At 40.7% G+C, this 13,660-nt stretch overlaps 1 protein-coding gene across 1 annotated transcript in view; it reads left to right on the plus strand.

Moving 5' to 3' along the window:
• The window catches only part of Slc35f1 (solute carrier family 35, member F1), a 388,376-nt gene that overhangs the window by 31,022 nt on the left and 343,694 nt on the right, over window positions 1-13,660 (plus strand). The gene's annotated exons all lie outside the window — the stretch shown is intronic.

Genomic DNA, 13,660 nt, shown 5'->3' on the forward strand with positions numbered 1-13,660 from the left:
CATCATGATCAAATATGATTTTGAAACTAGATCTTGCTTTTCTGGTGTGTTTGGATATTCCGTGTTTGCTTTGGTGGGAGAATTGGGCTCCGATGATGCCATGTAGTCTTGGTTTCTGTTGCTTGGGTTCCTGCGCTTGCCTCTCGCCATCAGATTATCTCTAGTGTTACTTTGTTCTGCTATTTCTGACCGTGGCTAGACTGTCCTATAAGCCTGTGTGTCAGGAGTGCTGTAGACCTGTTTTCCTGTTTTCTTTCAGCCAGTTATGGGGACAGAGTGTTCTGCTTTCGGGCGTGTAGTTTTTCCTCTCTACAGGTCTTCAGCTGTTCCTGTGGGCCTGTGTCTTGAGTTCACCAGGCAGGTTTCTTGCAGGGGAAAAGTTGGTCCTACCTGTGGTTCCAAGGCTCAAGTTTGCTCGTGGGGTACTGCCGAGGTACTCTCCGCGGCGGCAGCAACTGGGAAGATCTGCGCCGCTCTTTCCGGGAGCCTCCGTGCACCAGGGTTCCAGATGACGTTTGGTGTTTTCCTCTGGCGTCTGGATGTGCACAGAGTGCAGTCTCTTCTGGTTTCCCAGGCGTGTCTGCCTCTCTGAAGGTTTAGCTCTCCCTCCCACGGGATTTGGGTGCAGAGAACTGTTTATCCGGTCTGTTTCCTTCAGGTTCCGGCGGTGTCTCAGGCGCAGGGATCCTGCCGCTCCTGGGCCCTCCCCTAAGGGAACCCAGAGGCCTTATACAGTTGCCTCTTGGGCCAGGGATGTGGGCAGGGGTGGGCAGTGTTGGTGTTCTCCTCCGCTCTGCAGCCTCAGGAGTGCCCACCTGATCAGGCGGTGAGGTCTCTCCCACGGGGTTTGGGAGCAGAGAGCTGCTGCGAGCCGGGATCCGCGGGTGTGGGACTTCCGGTAAACACAGGAAGTGCCCGGTCCTAGAGGAATTTTGCCTCTGTGTGTCCTGAGTTCTCCAGGCAGGTTTCTTGCAGGGGAAAAGTTGGTCCCACCTGCAGTTCCAAGGCTCAAGTTTGCTCGTGGGGTACTGCCTAAGTCCTCTCTGTGGCGGCAGCAACCGGGAAGATCTGCGCCGCTCTTTCCGGGAGCCTCCGTGCACCAGGGTTCCAGATGGCGTTTGGTGTTTTCCTCTGGCGCCTGGATGTGCACAGAGTGCAGTCTCTTCTGGTTTCCCAGGCGTGTCTGCCTCTCTGAAGGTTTAGCTCTCCCTCCCACGGGATTTGGGTGCAGAGAACTGTTTATCCGGTCTGTTTCCTTCAGGTTCCGGCGGTGTCTCAGGCGCAGGGATCCTGCCGCTCCTGGGCCCTCCCCCATGGGAGCCCAGAGGCCTTATACAGTTGCCTCTTGGGCCAGGGATGTGGGCAGGGGTGAGCAGTGTTGGTGGTCTCTTCCGCTCTGCAGCCTCAGGAGTGCCCACCTGATCAGGCGGTGAGTCTCTCTCCCACGGGGTTTGGGAGCAGAGAGCTGCTGCGGGCCGGGATCCGCGGGTGTCTCCTTTCAATTTTTTAGGTTTCCAAGTTCTCCTTTCCCTATTGGCCTCTTCTAGCATTTCTTTGTGTACCTTTTAAATACTGGGAATTAAAAACCATCTTTTTCTCAGTCAGGGCAGCACGATGTGACACTGTCTTGTAGATGCCATGAAAAATTCCACCGAAAGAGTCAACAATAATGGTTGTCCTTTCTCTCTTGTTTGTTTCCTAATGTTCACCCTTCAGTCTTCACTAGGCCTATAATATTTATACTCACTTTTAAAGCGATAAAGCAATATAAATGTTGATCAAAGAAACCTCTGAAACTTAGATACGTGCTGCAACGATAATTGGAATAATAATAATAATAATAATAATAATAATAATAATAGGTCTTGCATCTCATCTCATGTTTGTGACTCTATTGTTTACTCTTATTTTGCTGTGGTGCCTAAGTAAGTCTTCTGGAGTAGACATAGGAATCGTAGACTTTCAAAGTCCTTGAGTTGAGAGCAGTTGCTCAGACTGTATGTTTTAGGCTCAAATTGTTTTCATATGGAATTTGAAAATCCTGTTTTAAGTTTTCTTTTCTTATCTAGTCAGGAAGGTCAGAGATTAGAATGAGTTTTGCATATTTGTGTGAAGCAGTACCTTCCTCTAGAGGAGCATTGAGGATTTGGCTTTAAACATTCTCCCACACAGCTTGCATTTTCCGCCCCTTTCCTGTGCTTTCGGATCAGTCTGGGTTTTGTATAGCTTTCTAGTTTTTCTACCACTGGTGTCTATTTTGCTCTTTGCTATGTCTATTGACTTTTAAGCATCTTCAAACATACACTATTTTTTAGCACCATTTCTCTTTCTTCTAGCTAGATCTTTCAGTTGCCTTTCTTATCGATATGGCGCTATCCCATTGGATTCCCTTATTTACGGTAGTTATGCTATTCGAAATTGCTGTGGTGAGTGAATTGCTAATAGAAAACCATTGCTCTTAGGCCAAATACAAGAGTAAACTCTTATTAGCCTCAGGTCACAAGATTGTCATCAAGAGATCCATGAAATAATGTACAAGAATGTGTGCTTCTGTTGAAGATGTTGTATGCAGTATACATGGTTGATTAACAAGCGTTGTTTTCACAGTCACAATGCTACATATCATGCTCTAGGAAAGCCGATCTAACGCACTAGCTCCCAATGCACATCCTAGCTTGCTGGCATTTAGGAAGGTAGACAGACTTGCAGTACTGTGTGAGAGAATCATTCTGCATAGAGTGCAGAAACATGAGAAGGATCTTACTTAGCTGATCACGGAAAAGATACTGGTCTGAGATATGTGAAACTAGAAGGCTGAGTGTTGCTGTGACTGACCTCGGCTAGGAATGTGCATACCAGATGAGTCAGTTTTTACTACTTCTGTATGATACAGAAGTATGAGGAATGTTGACCTGGAGATTACAAATACATTTTAGCTAGTTAGACAGATTCTCAAATATGGACCACACCAGTAATGAGGATCAAGAATCTACTAGTTGAAGGTCATCACCCAAACAGACAGGCTCTACTGTCTGTTTCCTCATGTGTTTGTAGTTGAGGGTTACAGAAACAAAAGTCTAGCAGAACCATGTAGACAAGGAAACCCTTCCCCATTGTTCCTGTCACCAACTTCAGTGGCTTTGTTCATTGGCGGATTTGCTTGACATAATTCATGGATTTTGTGCATTTGTTTTCATACATGAGATTCCTTGCTTATGAGTTTCTGGCTGCCATGCTCTCACTAGGGCAGGCCGGGGGTACGTTGAGGAGGAGTAGTCAAACATTCTCTTCGCTTACACGTGAGCCTTCTGCTCCTTTGGGATGCTGGCAATCCAAGTGCTTCTCCTGTCTCTGTCTTTACAGATCCCAAAGGGCAATAGCAATGCTAGTAGGTCATAGGACTGTGGAAAGTGAGAGGGTGGGAATACTAAACTGCAGACTGTGACATTTGCTCGGGGACTCCCTCCTGCTACTTTGTCTCTCTGAGTTTTGAATGTTGTCCTAACAGTTGCTTTCTTCTTTGTAACAAAAAATTTGATGTGGCCTTCATTATGCTTTTTCCCATCAGTAGGGTCCTGCCAGTCTCTTTTTTGTTTCTGGAAATCTAATTTTCTGCCCATCAATTCTAGCGTTCTAAATTTATACCACCATTGTGCTGTTTTCTTTCTTTTTAATCTGTGGACAGAGTTTTTGGATTTTGTCTTTTTTAAAAACTGAGATGGGAGTAGATTGGAATAAAGGCTTAGTGTGTGTCATTTTAATCACATTTTTATTATTGTAATTAGGGAAAAATATTCTTAATTTTTTTGTGCGTGTTTTCAAGTTTTTTCCAGACATAATTGTCCAGATGTGAATTTCATGACAGAATTTGTACAGAACTCTTTATTAATGCTTAGGAAATCATCTACAAGAATAAAGTCACGGGGATGAAGAGGTGGCTCAGATGTTAAGAGCGCCTGCTGTTATTTGAGAGGAGCCATTTTGAGTTTCTAGTACTCAGGCATCTCACAACAGGTCTCCAACTCCAGCTCCTGGGTCTGATGCCTCCAGCCTCCAAGGATACTTGCACTCACATGCACATGTGCACATGCAGTCACACATTTTGACACATAGTTAAAAATAAAGGTAACCTTTAAAAAAAGTTGCATGGATTTATCCTTCATAACCATGAATTCCAAAGAGTTTCTGGTTCATTATAGAATTTAATAGTCATCCAGGTCCTATAAGGTAGCGGTTGTCATATTCATGTTGAGCACAAGGAAACAGATTCACTGCTTTTATTGTCTGTGGGTCTCAAATAATTAAGGGAGCTGGCATCTGACCTAATAGCTGCCTTTCCCCAAAAGAATCATTCTAATACACTCTCATTGCGGGTTAGTTCTTACTTCAAAAACTAATTGTTCTTTCAGTGCATCTGCTCATTCACATAAAAATAAGAAAGAAATGATGCATAACAAAGTGTTTGAATGTACAGTGGAGGGGCCGTGTGGCAATGTTTGTGTATCTATACCTTCTGGTATTGGGCTTTTCGTCATATTAGAATAAACAGCTGTTTAAAAGTTCATCCTTTCAAAACAAATTACCAATCAATTTAGCATCATTATCAACCATTAAAAAGTTCCTTTCCAATTTAAGGCATAGCAATCAAATATTTATTTAAGGGAAATAATTCTGCACTCCCTGGGTATTTTTTTCCATTTGAATAAACAGATAATAAATCAAGAAATATTGTAAACAGCAGGCCTCTAGCTCAGAACTACTAAGAATAAATGTTCCTACATCTATGGCGTTGAATACGGAAGAATTACTTGGTAATTGGACTTAAATTGTAAACATATTCATCCATTGAGGGGATGGCTACATTGTGCCAAAGCAAGATCCTGATTTCTAACTTCTCTACCTTAAGAATTCAAATTTAGGAACATTCCCTAGGAAAGCCAGTTGGATCTACCCTCGTTACCCTCTCATGTCAGATGGATCCTATTGGAAGAGGACTACTCATTTGCATGATAGATGTCCATTCTGCTCTTTCTTTGGAGACAGAATTTCCTCCTGGGGAAGAGTTGCAACTGAGCCAGATTGTGACATTAGTCCAATGACATGTGACATCAAACAATGGAGAATCCAGTAGCAGGCAGTGGAAACAGGTCCTTGATATAAGAGCTCTTTTTAGAGATCCAACTGTCCCAAGACATTTCCGTCTTTTACTTTTCTGTCTTCCTTTGATGAGATCATTGCTGAAAGATATAACGTCTTATTGTTTTATTTAATACTACCACAGTAGATGGTGTGGACATTAGTGACTCATGGTGTTCCAAAACTGAGTTCTGAGAGGATCCAGTCTACTGTACGCAGCTTTCATGTTTTGCCCCACTCACTTCAAGAGAGCAGGGATCCTCCTGGCTTGGTCTAGTCTGTGGTATGCAGAGCTGACTGTCCACCAGGCTTGGCACCCTGCTGTTGCCTAGCTGTTTGCCTAACTGGAGCTTCAAATACTCACAGACCTTCCAGTAAGCTCTATTCAACCATGCAAACTTCTGAGAAGTGGGAAGGAAGGTGTTTGCTCCTCCTTCGGAATATTTAGCTAAGAAAGTTCTAAGGGTTCTTGATTCCAAAGAGCAGAGTTGCTGAGTATGATAGCTTTACATGCAATTCACATTACAGGGTAGCTTTGTCTGAGTGGACTGATACCAACTACACAATGCTCTACTTGTAACTTTCTTTTCCCTGACCCTCAGGCCTGCTTCTTTCCATCATGGGTACTTCATCCCTCAAATGGATTTTCTTTTGCTGACCATCTCCCATCTTTCCTACTGTCCCTGAATGTTCTGATCTTTTCTTTTTCCTTCTCAAGTTTTGTCAGGAGTGCTTGTTTCAGTCTGAACTCCATGGAGATAATTCAGATGGTCTCGAAGCCACCAAGACGACCTTCGGTCTCCTGTAAACCAGGGAATGCTAACTGGCATTTTGAGAACAAGCATCAGTTAGATCTTTGTCTCAGGCTGGCCCAAGTCTGATCTGTGCATGGTCCCCAGCACCACCTCACACCCCTGCCTTATTTCTTTTTTCAGGTCCTTGCTCTTGCTTTGACACCATTATGAGAGGTTTGACAAGATGATATGTGCATTCTAATTCTAGATCTCGGTCTTCTACAAAATTCATTTCCTCTTCAATTTTTCTGGTACTCAGTAATGCTTGTCAAAAAAACTGAATAAATTGGATTCTAAAGTACCTTTAGCCCAATAGTTTCCTGAGGGGAAAAAACAAAGTGGAATCTACTGATATAAATCTGGAAACATCACAAAAACACATCTCTTGTGACATTTTCAAAAGAAGATGAGACGTAAGTGATCTACTAGTTGGAAGGTTGTATCTATGCTCATGCTCCCTCCCACTTTTATATTATTATATTTATTATTATTGCTATTAGTAGTATATTATTATTATTAATTATTATTTAATTGCTGTTTTGAGTCAAGGCTCCATGTATGCTCCTGAGTGGTCAAGAATGATCCTGGAACTTTCCACCCTACTGATTTCCCCCTCCCGCAGTCCCCAAGCTGGGATCATGGGTGTCTGCTATCTAGTCAAGTATTTATTGTCTGGTAATTGAATCCAGGGCTTTTTTCATGATAGACAATCACTCTATCAACTAAGCTGCATCCCAGGCACCTTGCTCTGTTTTTCAAGTTAAGGAAATTCTCTTTCGACATCGTTCCAGAAAGAAAGAACTTCACAGATAGAGTCAACACAGGTCATCGCATTAATGTTCTATGCTGGGATAGGACGGTTTCTACACGTTTGTCCGCAGGTCCTATATCTTCATGAACTAGCACAGGGCAAAGGAGAATGGTGGTATGTTATTGTGACAGAGTGGGACCATTCAGTGGATGCTTGTTTAGTTAGTCTTTTCCTTGATGACTGAGGAGCTGGCAGTCAGCCATCACAGTGTAACCACCCATTGGTGGACAGTGGTGTGGAGGAAGTGTAGGAGAAGCTATTCCCTGCTTCCAAGTGAGATAGGGGGCGGCTGGAGAGATGGCTCGGTAGTTCCAAAGTGTGTACTGCTTTTGCAGAAGACTGACCCCAGTTCCCAGATTCCACGTCGGATGGCTCCAGGTAAATAGATGAATCTGGCCTCTGATATAATTAAAAGTAAAATAAATATTTTATCTTAATGAGTATAGGATGGAGAGGAGAAATACATGAAAGTGAATATGTTTTTCCTGAGTTTGGTTCCTTGTAAGTCAGTTGGATGACCAGCGTAGGTCAGCAATAGTATAACAGCATAAGCTGCCTTTGTTAAGCACCAGGGCTCTCCTATTGTCGGAGGTTTTTGTTTTTAATCTCCAAAGGTTAGCTATGCGGTGATTTGTTTAACCAGCTTTACTGAGGTGCGAGTGACGAAGAACAAACAATAAGCATCCAAGGTATGTATCAGTTATATTGGTGTTTATCTGATAGAACATCTGAAAGGTTTTTTGGGTTGGAGATGTCAGGAGGCTACAGCCTGTCACAGAGGGTTTGGTGGTGGCTGGGCTCCTCCCTTGGTGGCAGAAGCCGGAGATGGAAGTTGTTCCCATAGTGGAATACCAGGTAATAGAGAGAGCTTGAACCAGGGGCTAGGCTAGAGTCTCCATAGTCCTGACCCCTGTAATCTATGCTTGCCACCTACCCCTTTCCTCTGAGATGGTCCACAGCCCCCCAGAATGTCACTATGAGCTTGGAGGGGCAGGGTCTGTCAACAGTAAAAAAATATGTACCCACGGGGACATTTCAAATCCAAACACTAACAAGATGTAGGAGGGGTCCACAGAAATTAAGAACCAACAATTCTGGATATGGCTCCATCTATCCACAGAGAAAAGTCAAGACACAATGTCTTAAAGGCTATCTTCACTTCTATGTTGATGGCAGTGTTGCCCACAGTAACCAAGATACAGACTACAGCATCCTACAGCAGACAAAATGGGCAGAGATGCGTTTTAAGATTTTTAAGTATCTGCAACTTTTTTCTTTGAGAAAACAAGGACAACTTTTATTTGTAACAACCTTGAGCCAAATTGACCTGAAGGCATCAGATTTGGTCTCTGACAACAGGAGCAGTAAGCTGACTTGGCAGGCTGTACTTAATAGATTTATTTATTCATAGAAATGTAACCCTGATAAAGAAAACGAGGCCACAAATTTGGAAGAAATGGGGGAAGGTGAGAGTAGGAGGAGTTGGAGGGAGGAGAAGGTGGGTAGAAATTAAATAATTATATTTTAATTAAAAATAAAGCAAAATAAACTGATTTCTGATCATGTTACCTTTCCTTTGATGTTTTAGGACTCGGGGTCCACATATGGCCATGTTTTTTCCATTTGGTTGTAAGAATCTAGACATAGCTTTCTGATTTACAAATTCCACATTGAAGTCAGTGATCCCCAGAGCAAAAGCAAAAACTCTTAACACCTCTTGAGGAACATCCGTGTTTAGAATCAATTAGTTTTAGTCTTTCATGCTTCAGAAGAGAAAACTTGCAGGAGAAACTTCCAATGTTTTAGAATACCAAGAAACCAGTTCATCTGATGACATTGTTTGCTCTTAAGGTAAAGCCTTAGTGGTTTTTATTTTTCCTTCTGTGACTTATTTGACCTTCTGTGAAGGTCAAAGGCTCATGGAGTTGGAACAATGCCTCTGAAGAAACCCTAAAATCAAGGCCAATCAATTACAACAACAAAACTAAAACAAGTACCAAAACATAGACCCTTCAAATCAACCAAAAATTAAAGGGTTGTCCCAGGACTTGCGTACTTTTCGATAAGCCAGTGCCTTTTATTTCCTCCTTCATACATTAGTGTTGCCTTTGAAATTACAGACTCAGTTGCACCAGAAAAAGTGTTAGTTAAGAAACAAATCCATTTCATGTGTGAGTTGTTAAAGTACCACTGGAACTTTAACCCTATATTTAAACACCGTATATAACCTCACCTCTTGTTTATTCGAGGCTCTTCAGAAGGAAAGCAGGTTCTCTCTGATGTAGGATTTTCTATTCAATCTGGAACTAGCACAGTGATGCTTCAGTTACTAGGCAGTAGTCAGATGCACAGATTTTCTTCTACAAGACCATACCACCATTTGGGTAATAGTCCTGGTATTTGAATATACATAGAACTTACAGTAATAGAAGAATTACTTTAGAATTACTATCATGGTGGAAAAGAAAGGCTGAGGATATGTATTTTGTCAAGGTTAGCACTTGGTCCTCTCAACAACACCGTGAGTTGCATCAGCACATTAGCCACTCCTGTGAGATGACAGAGCTTAAATATGAGTTGTACTGACAGCAGGTCCATCCATGTTACCATTTTAGGATTTGAGTGGATTTTGTTATTATCAAATATGAATTAAATAAGCACCATGAGATGTAGATTATAAATACCTTGGAAAATGGAAAATGGTGAACAAGACTTTGAGTACATCTAAAAATCATCATGTTGTCACAGAATGTTTGATTCTGAGAATGTTCATGACCTCATGAAAGAATTTAAAATTTTAGGGCCGACAAGATGGCTCAGCAGGTAAAGGCCATAGCGCCCAGACTAGGTTTGTTTGATTCATAGATCCCTCAAAGGTTTTGCAGAGAAACGACTCTCTGACCTTTATGTGCACTGTGGCACATGTGCACTTGCGCTCAAACATAAACACACACATGCATATACACGTACATACTTGCACACACATACACATATACATACATAAACATATACCTGCATGTACAGACATAGACACACACATATATACACAAGAATTTTAATTAACATTTGTTTATTTAACATGTGTGAATGTTTTTTATGCATGTGTGTCTGTGCATCATATGTGTGCCTGATGCTTGTTGATTCCAGAAGAAAGTGTTGGACCCCTGACATTAGCATTACAATGATTGTGAATCACTGTGTGGGTGCTGGGAATTGAACCCAGATCCTCTGGAGGAACAACCATTGCTCTTAAGTGTTGACCCAACTGTCCAGCTCTCAAGAATTTTAGTAGTTAATGAGATTGGTTGATTTTACTCTTTCCTGGAAGCAATTTCTCTGTACAAAACCACTGGCTGTGGTTTCCTCATGCCTGATGTCACATTCTTGTGATTAATTTCATTGGATCATATATATTCTCAGTATTTTTTAAAATAATAATTAAATATATTATTTAACTTTCTGACATGTATAATGATGTTGATGATCATTTATTTGGTCCCTGGAGTAGTTGTGTTATTATTCAAACTGCCACCATAAATTAGCAACCCATAGTTCTTACTTCACTGGAAAGCCATGTGAAATATGATCAATTTCTCTTGGGGCACAATTTATTCCTTGTCATTACATCGTGCCTGGCTTGAACTCTTTCAGTTGTAATACAATCAATAGTTAAGTGCCCTAAAGAAAACTTTTCAGATGCCCTGGGCTCATGATTGATCCACTTTGGAGTGAGTTTTACAGATTCTGTTTCTCAGAATCTAACAAGACACTAAGCTTTATGTCAAATTCCTTTTGAATACTGTATGTGTAGCACTAGTCAGGTTCTTTGGTAGACGGTTGATGCTGCTTGATATCCCGTGTTGAGGTTAGACCTGTGGAAGTAACTGAAGCACATTTTCTGATTTCTAATCCAATTTATGTGTACATTGCTAAGATTTTTTACCAAAGCCGTAGCTTTTAAATTGGGGTTCACGCAAGTAACGTAGTTATCTCTTTATACGAGCAAAGTTCTTGTTCATATTGGATGTGCTAGTAGCTCATCATTGAACTTTTGCTGGGTTAAAAAGGGCTAGAAAATTTAATATCAGAGAAAATTGTAGATATTGAGCCAATGTGACTTATTGAAAGGATAAACATCAATGTGTGAGATTGTTATAATATTATACTATTATAATATTTGCTTTAAGCATATGTTGGTAGCATATATGATTGAAATTGTCTTGCAGGTAAAGTTATCCAAATTCTTGCCAAAAGTTAGCTTTATTTTAAACGTTCCATGAAAGATGAATCTTTTCATTTGATTATTGCACTGAGCATGGAGATTTATGGCCAAACTCAGACGAGATAAAAACTTTCCATATTTGAAGTTCTAGAGTGTTTTTTGAACTCTGACTTAGGTAAAAATTGATTTTTGCTGGTGCTTGAACGAGTTCATTCTGCTTCCGATCACTTTCTGACATTAGGACTGCCTTTAGCTGTGGTTCTTTTACCTTCCTTCATGTGCAATCTAAATTTGAATTAAAGATTGTGCTTCAAACTTTGTGGCAATCATGGTGGTACAAGCACCAACAGTAGCACATGAATGGGATATTCCTTCACCATTTGCAGACCCAATCTCTACATGGAGTCGTGAAGTACCCATCTACAAATGCGCTCAGAGTTGATGTTCACTGTCATTTATCCTGAAAAGAAGAATAAGGGGGTCATCATAAGACAGTTTAGTTATATTGACACTGTTATTGTTTTGCCTTTATTATTGCTCTGCAATATCAAAACATGGAAAATTATGAAGAATTATATATAAAGTTGAACTCAGCTCTGATCTATCTATCTATCTATCTATCTATCTATCTATCTATCTATCTATCTATCTATCTTTATCTATCTCATCTATCTATCTATCATCTATCTATCATCTATCTATGTATCTATCTATGTATCTATCTATGTATGTATCTATGTATCTATGTATCTATCTATCTATCTATCTATCTATCTATCTATCTATCTATCTATCTATCTATCTATCTATCGTTGCTTTGCTTATTGTGTGCCCTCTATACACAACATGGGTAGTTAAAAATCTTTTAAGGATAAGCTAAGGGAGTTGGTGCAAAAAAGGATGAATAATCTTTGAGTTCACCCTGCCACCAGGTAGTATCAATTCTCCTGTTGGGTTCTGATACTCAGGATTATGTTGAAATAGGTGAGTGTTTAGTAGCTGAAAAAAGTTCCACACGTAGGAAATGAAACTTCATGAGTCAATTCGTTCTAACCAAAGAGCTAATGCTACAGTTTGGCTCTAAAGGCCAACATGGCAAAGACTTACACCCTAGGGAGGAGCTATGGGGGAAATCTTATGGGTGTAAGAAGTGAGGACGAGTGGGAAGTCTTTGGGTTGCTGGGAACATGGCCTTGAAGGATGTTATAAGGACTTGGACCCTTCTCCTTCCCTCTTGACCCAGGTATGAGTTTTTTCTCTGCCTTATGAGCTAGCCCTGATGTGCTACCTTGTCATAACTACAGAAGCAGCATGGCTACAAACTATGGGCTGGAGCCTCCCAAAATATACACTCAAATAACTTTTTCTTTATAAGTTGATTAATTCTTTGGCGACTTGTAATAATTATGGAAGGGTGACAGCATAGTTAGTTGTTTTTAGCTTCTGAAAAAAAGACTCCATTTTTTGTGTGTTTCGATATTTACCTCTTTGATTATACACATGTATAGAGGCATACATATACCCATTCAATACATTCTAAATGCAAAAGCATTTATGTATTCGTTGATTTGTTTCAACTTACTTTACTGCTGCCTTTATGGATGCATCTGTTCTCCAGAGAAAATGCCTGCATACAAACAAGGGGAATTTAACTAAACTTCCGATTTTAAAGGCAAGATTCCAATTTTAAGGAATAATTTGTTAGAGTTTTAAAACGTGATTCTTATTTCAGCGTGAGTCATTCTTACCTTTAGCTTCAGTTATGCTTTTAATCTATGCCAAATGGTCTAGATCCTTGAAAACTTTTCTCTGGATCCGTTTCCAAGAGGATGCTTAGAAATTTGGTGCTTAGAAGGCAGAATAGGGCAATTACCAACTCCTGGCAAAGTACTCGGGTAAACTACAAGGCTTTGCCCACAAGGACTTGCTCCATCGCACAAGTCACTCTCTTATGCTTCCCTCATCCAGTTGGGCATATTACCAACTCTCCAATCGTGCACAAGGTTGTCAGTAAGAGGAAGGCTCTGCGATGACAGACACTTCTTGTTTGGAGGTGTTTCCTCCATACTTGCAACACGTAAAATGTATTGCTTAATAATCATAATATCCTATGAGGATTCGCTCACTGTTCTACAAATAAGTGTGCAAGCATTTAAGGAGAGCAGTTAACCTATACATATATACATTTCTATAACAGAGCTTTTCTACAAAATACAGTTAACCAGCCCAAGAAGACAAAGGGAGCAGAAGGGGAAGGTGGCGGGTTTCAGATGGTGGGACTTCCGGGGTTAGCCTCAGTGAGTCAGCTCAACTCTACTTGGAGTTATATAGAGTTGAGTAGGGAATTCCGCAGGTATGTATATATATATATATATATATATATATATATATATATATATATATACACATACATATATATATTATTTATTTATTTTTTGGTTCTTTTTTTCGGAGCTGGGGACCGAACCCAGTGCCTTGCGCTTCCTAGGTAAGCGCTCTACCACTGAGCTAAATCCCCAGCCCCCAGGTAGATATATTTTATTGACTAGTGCAAAGGCCTAGGAATGACTCATTTACATAAAGAGGAATTCTAAGATCTGCCAGGCAGGGCCTTCCTGTGGGGAAAGGAAGTTGAGCATGTACCTGTAATCTGGTCATAGGTGATGTGACTTTTTTCAGTTTTTTTTTCTGGGGGGG

The sequence above is a fragment of the Rattus norvegicus genome, chromosome 20, assembly GCF_036323735.1.
Source record: "Rattus norvegicus strain BN/NHsdMcwi chromosome 20, GRCr8, whole genome shotgun sequence".
In the NCBI taxonomy this organism is placed as follows: Eukaryota; Metazoa; Chordata; class Mammalia; order Rodentia; family Muridae; genus Rattus; species Rattus norvegicus.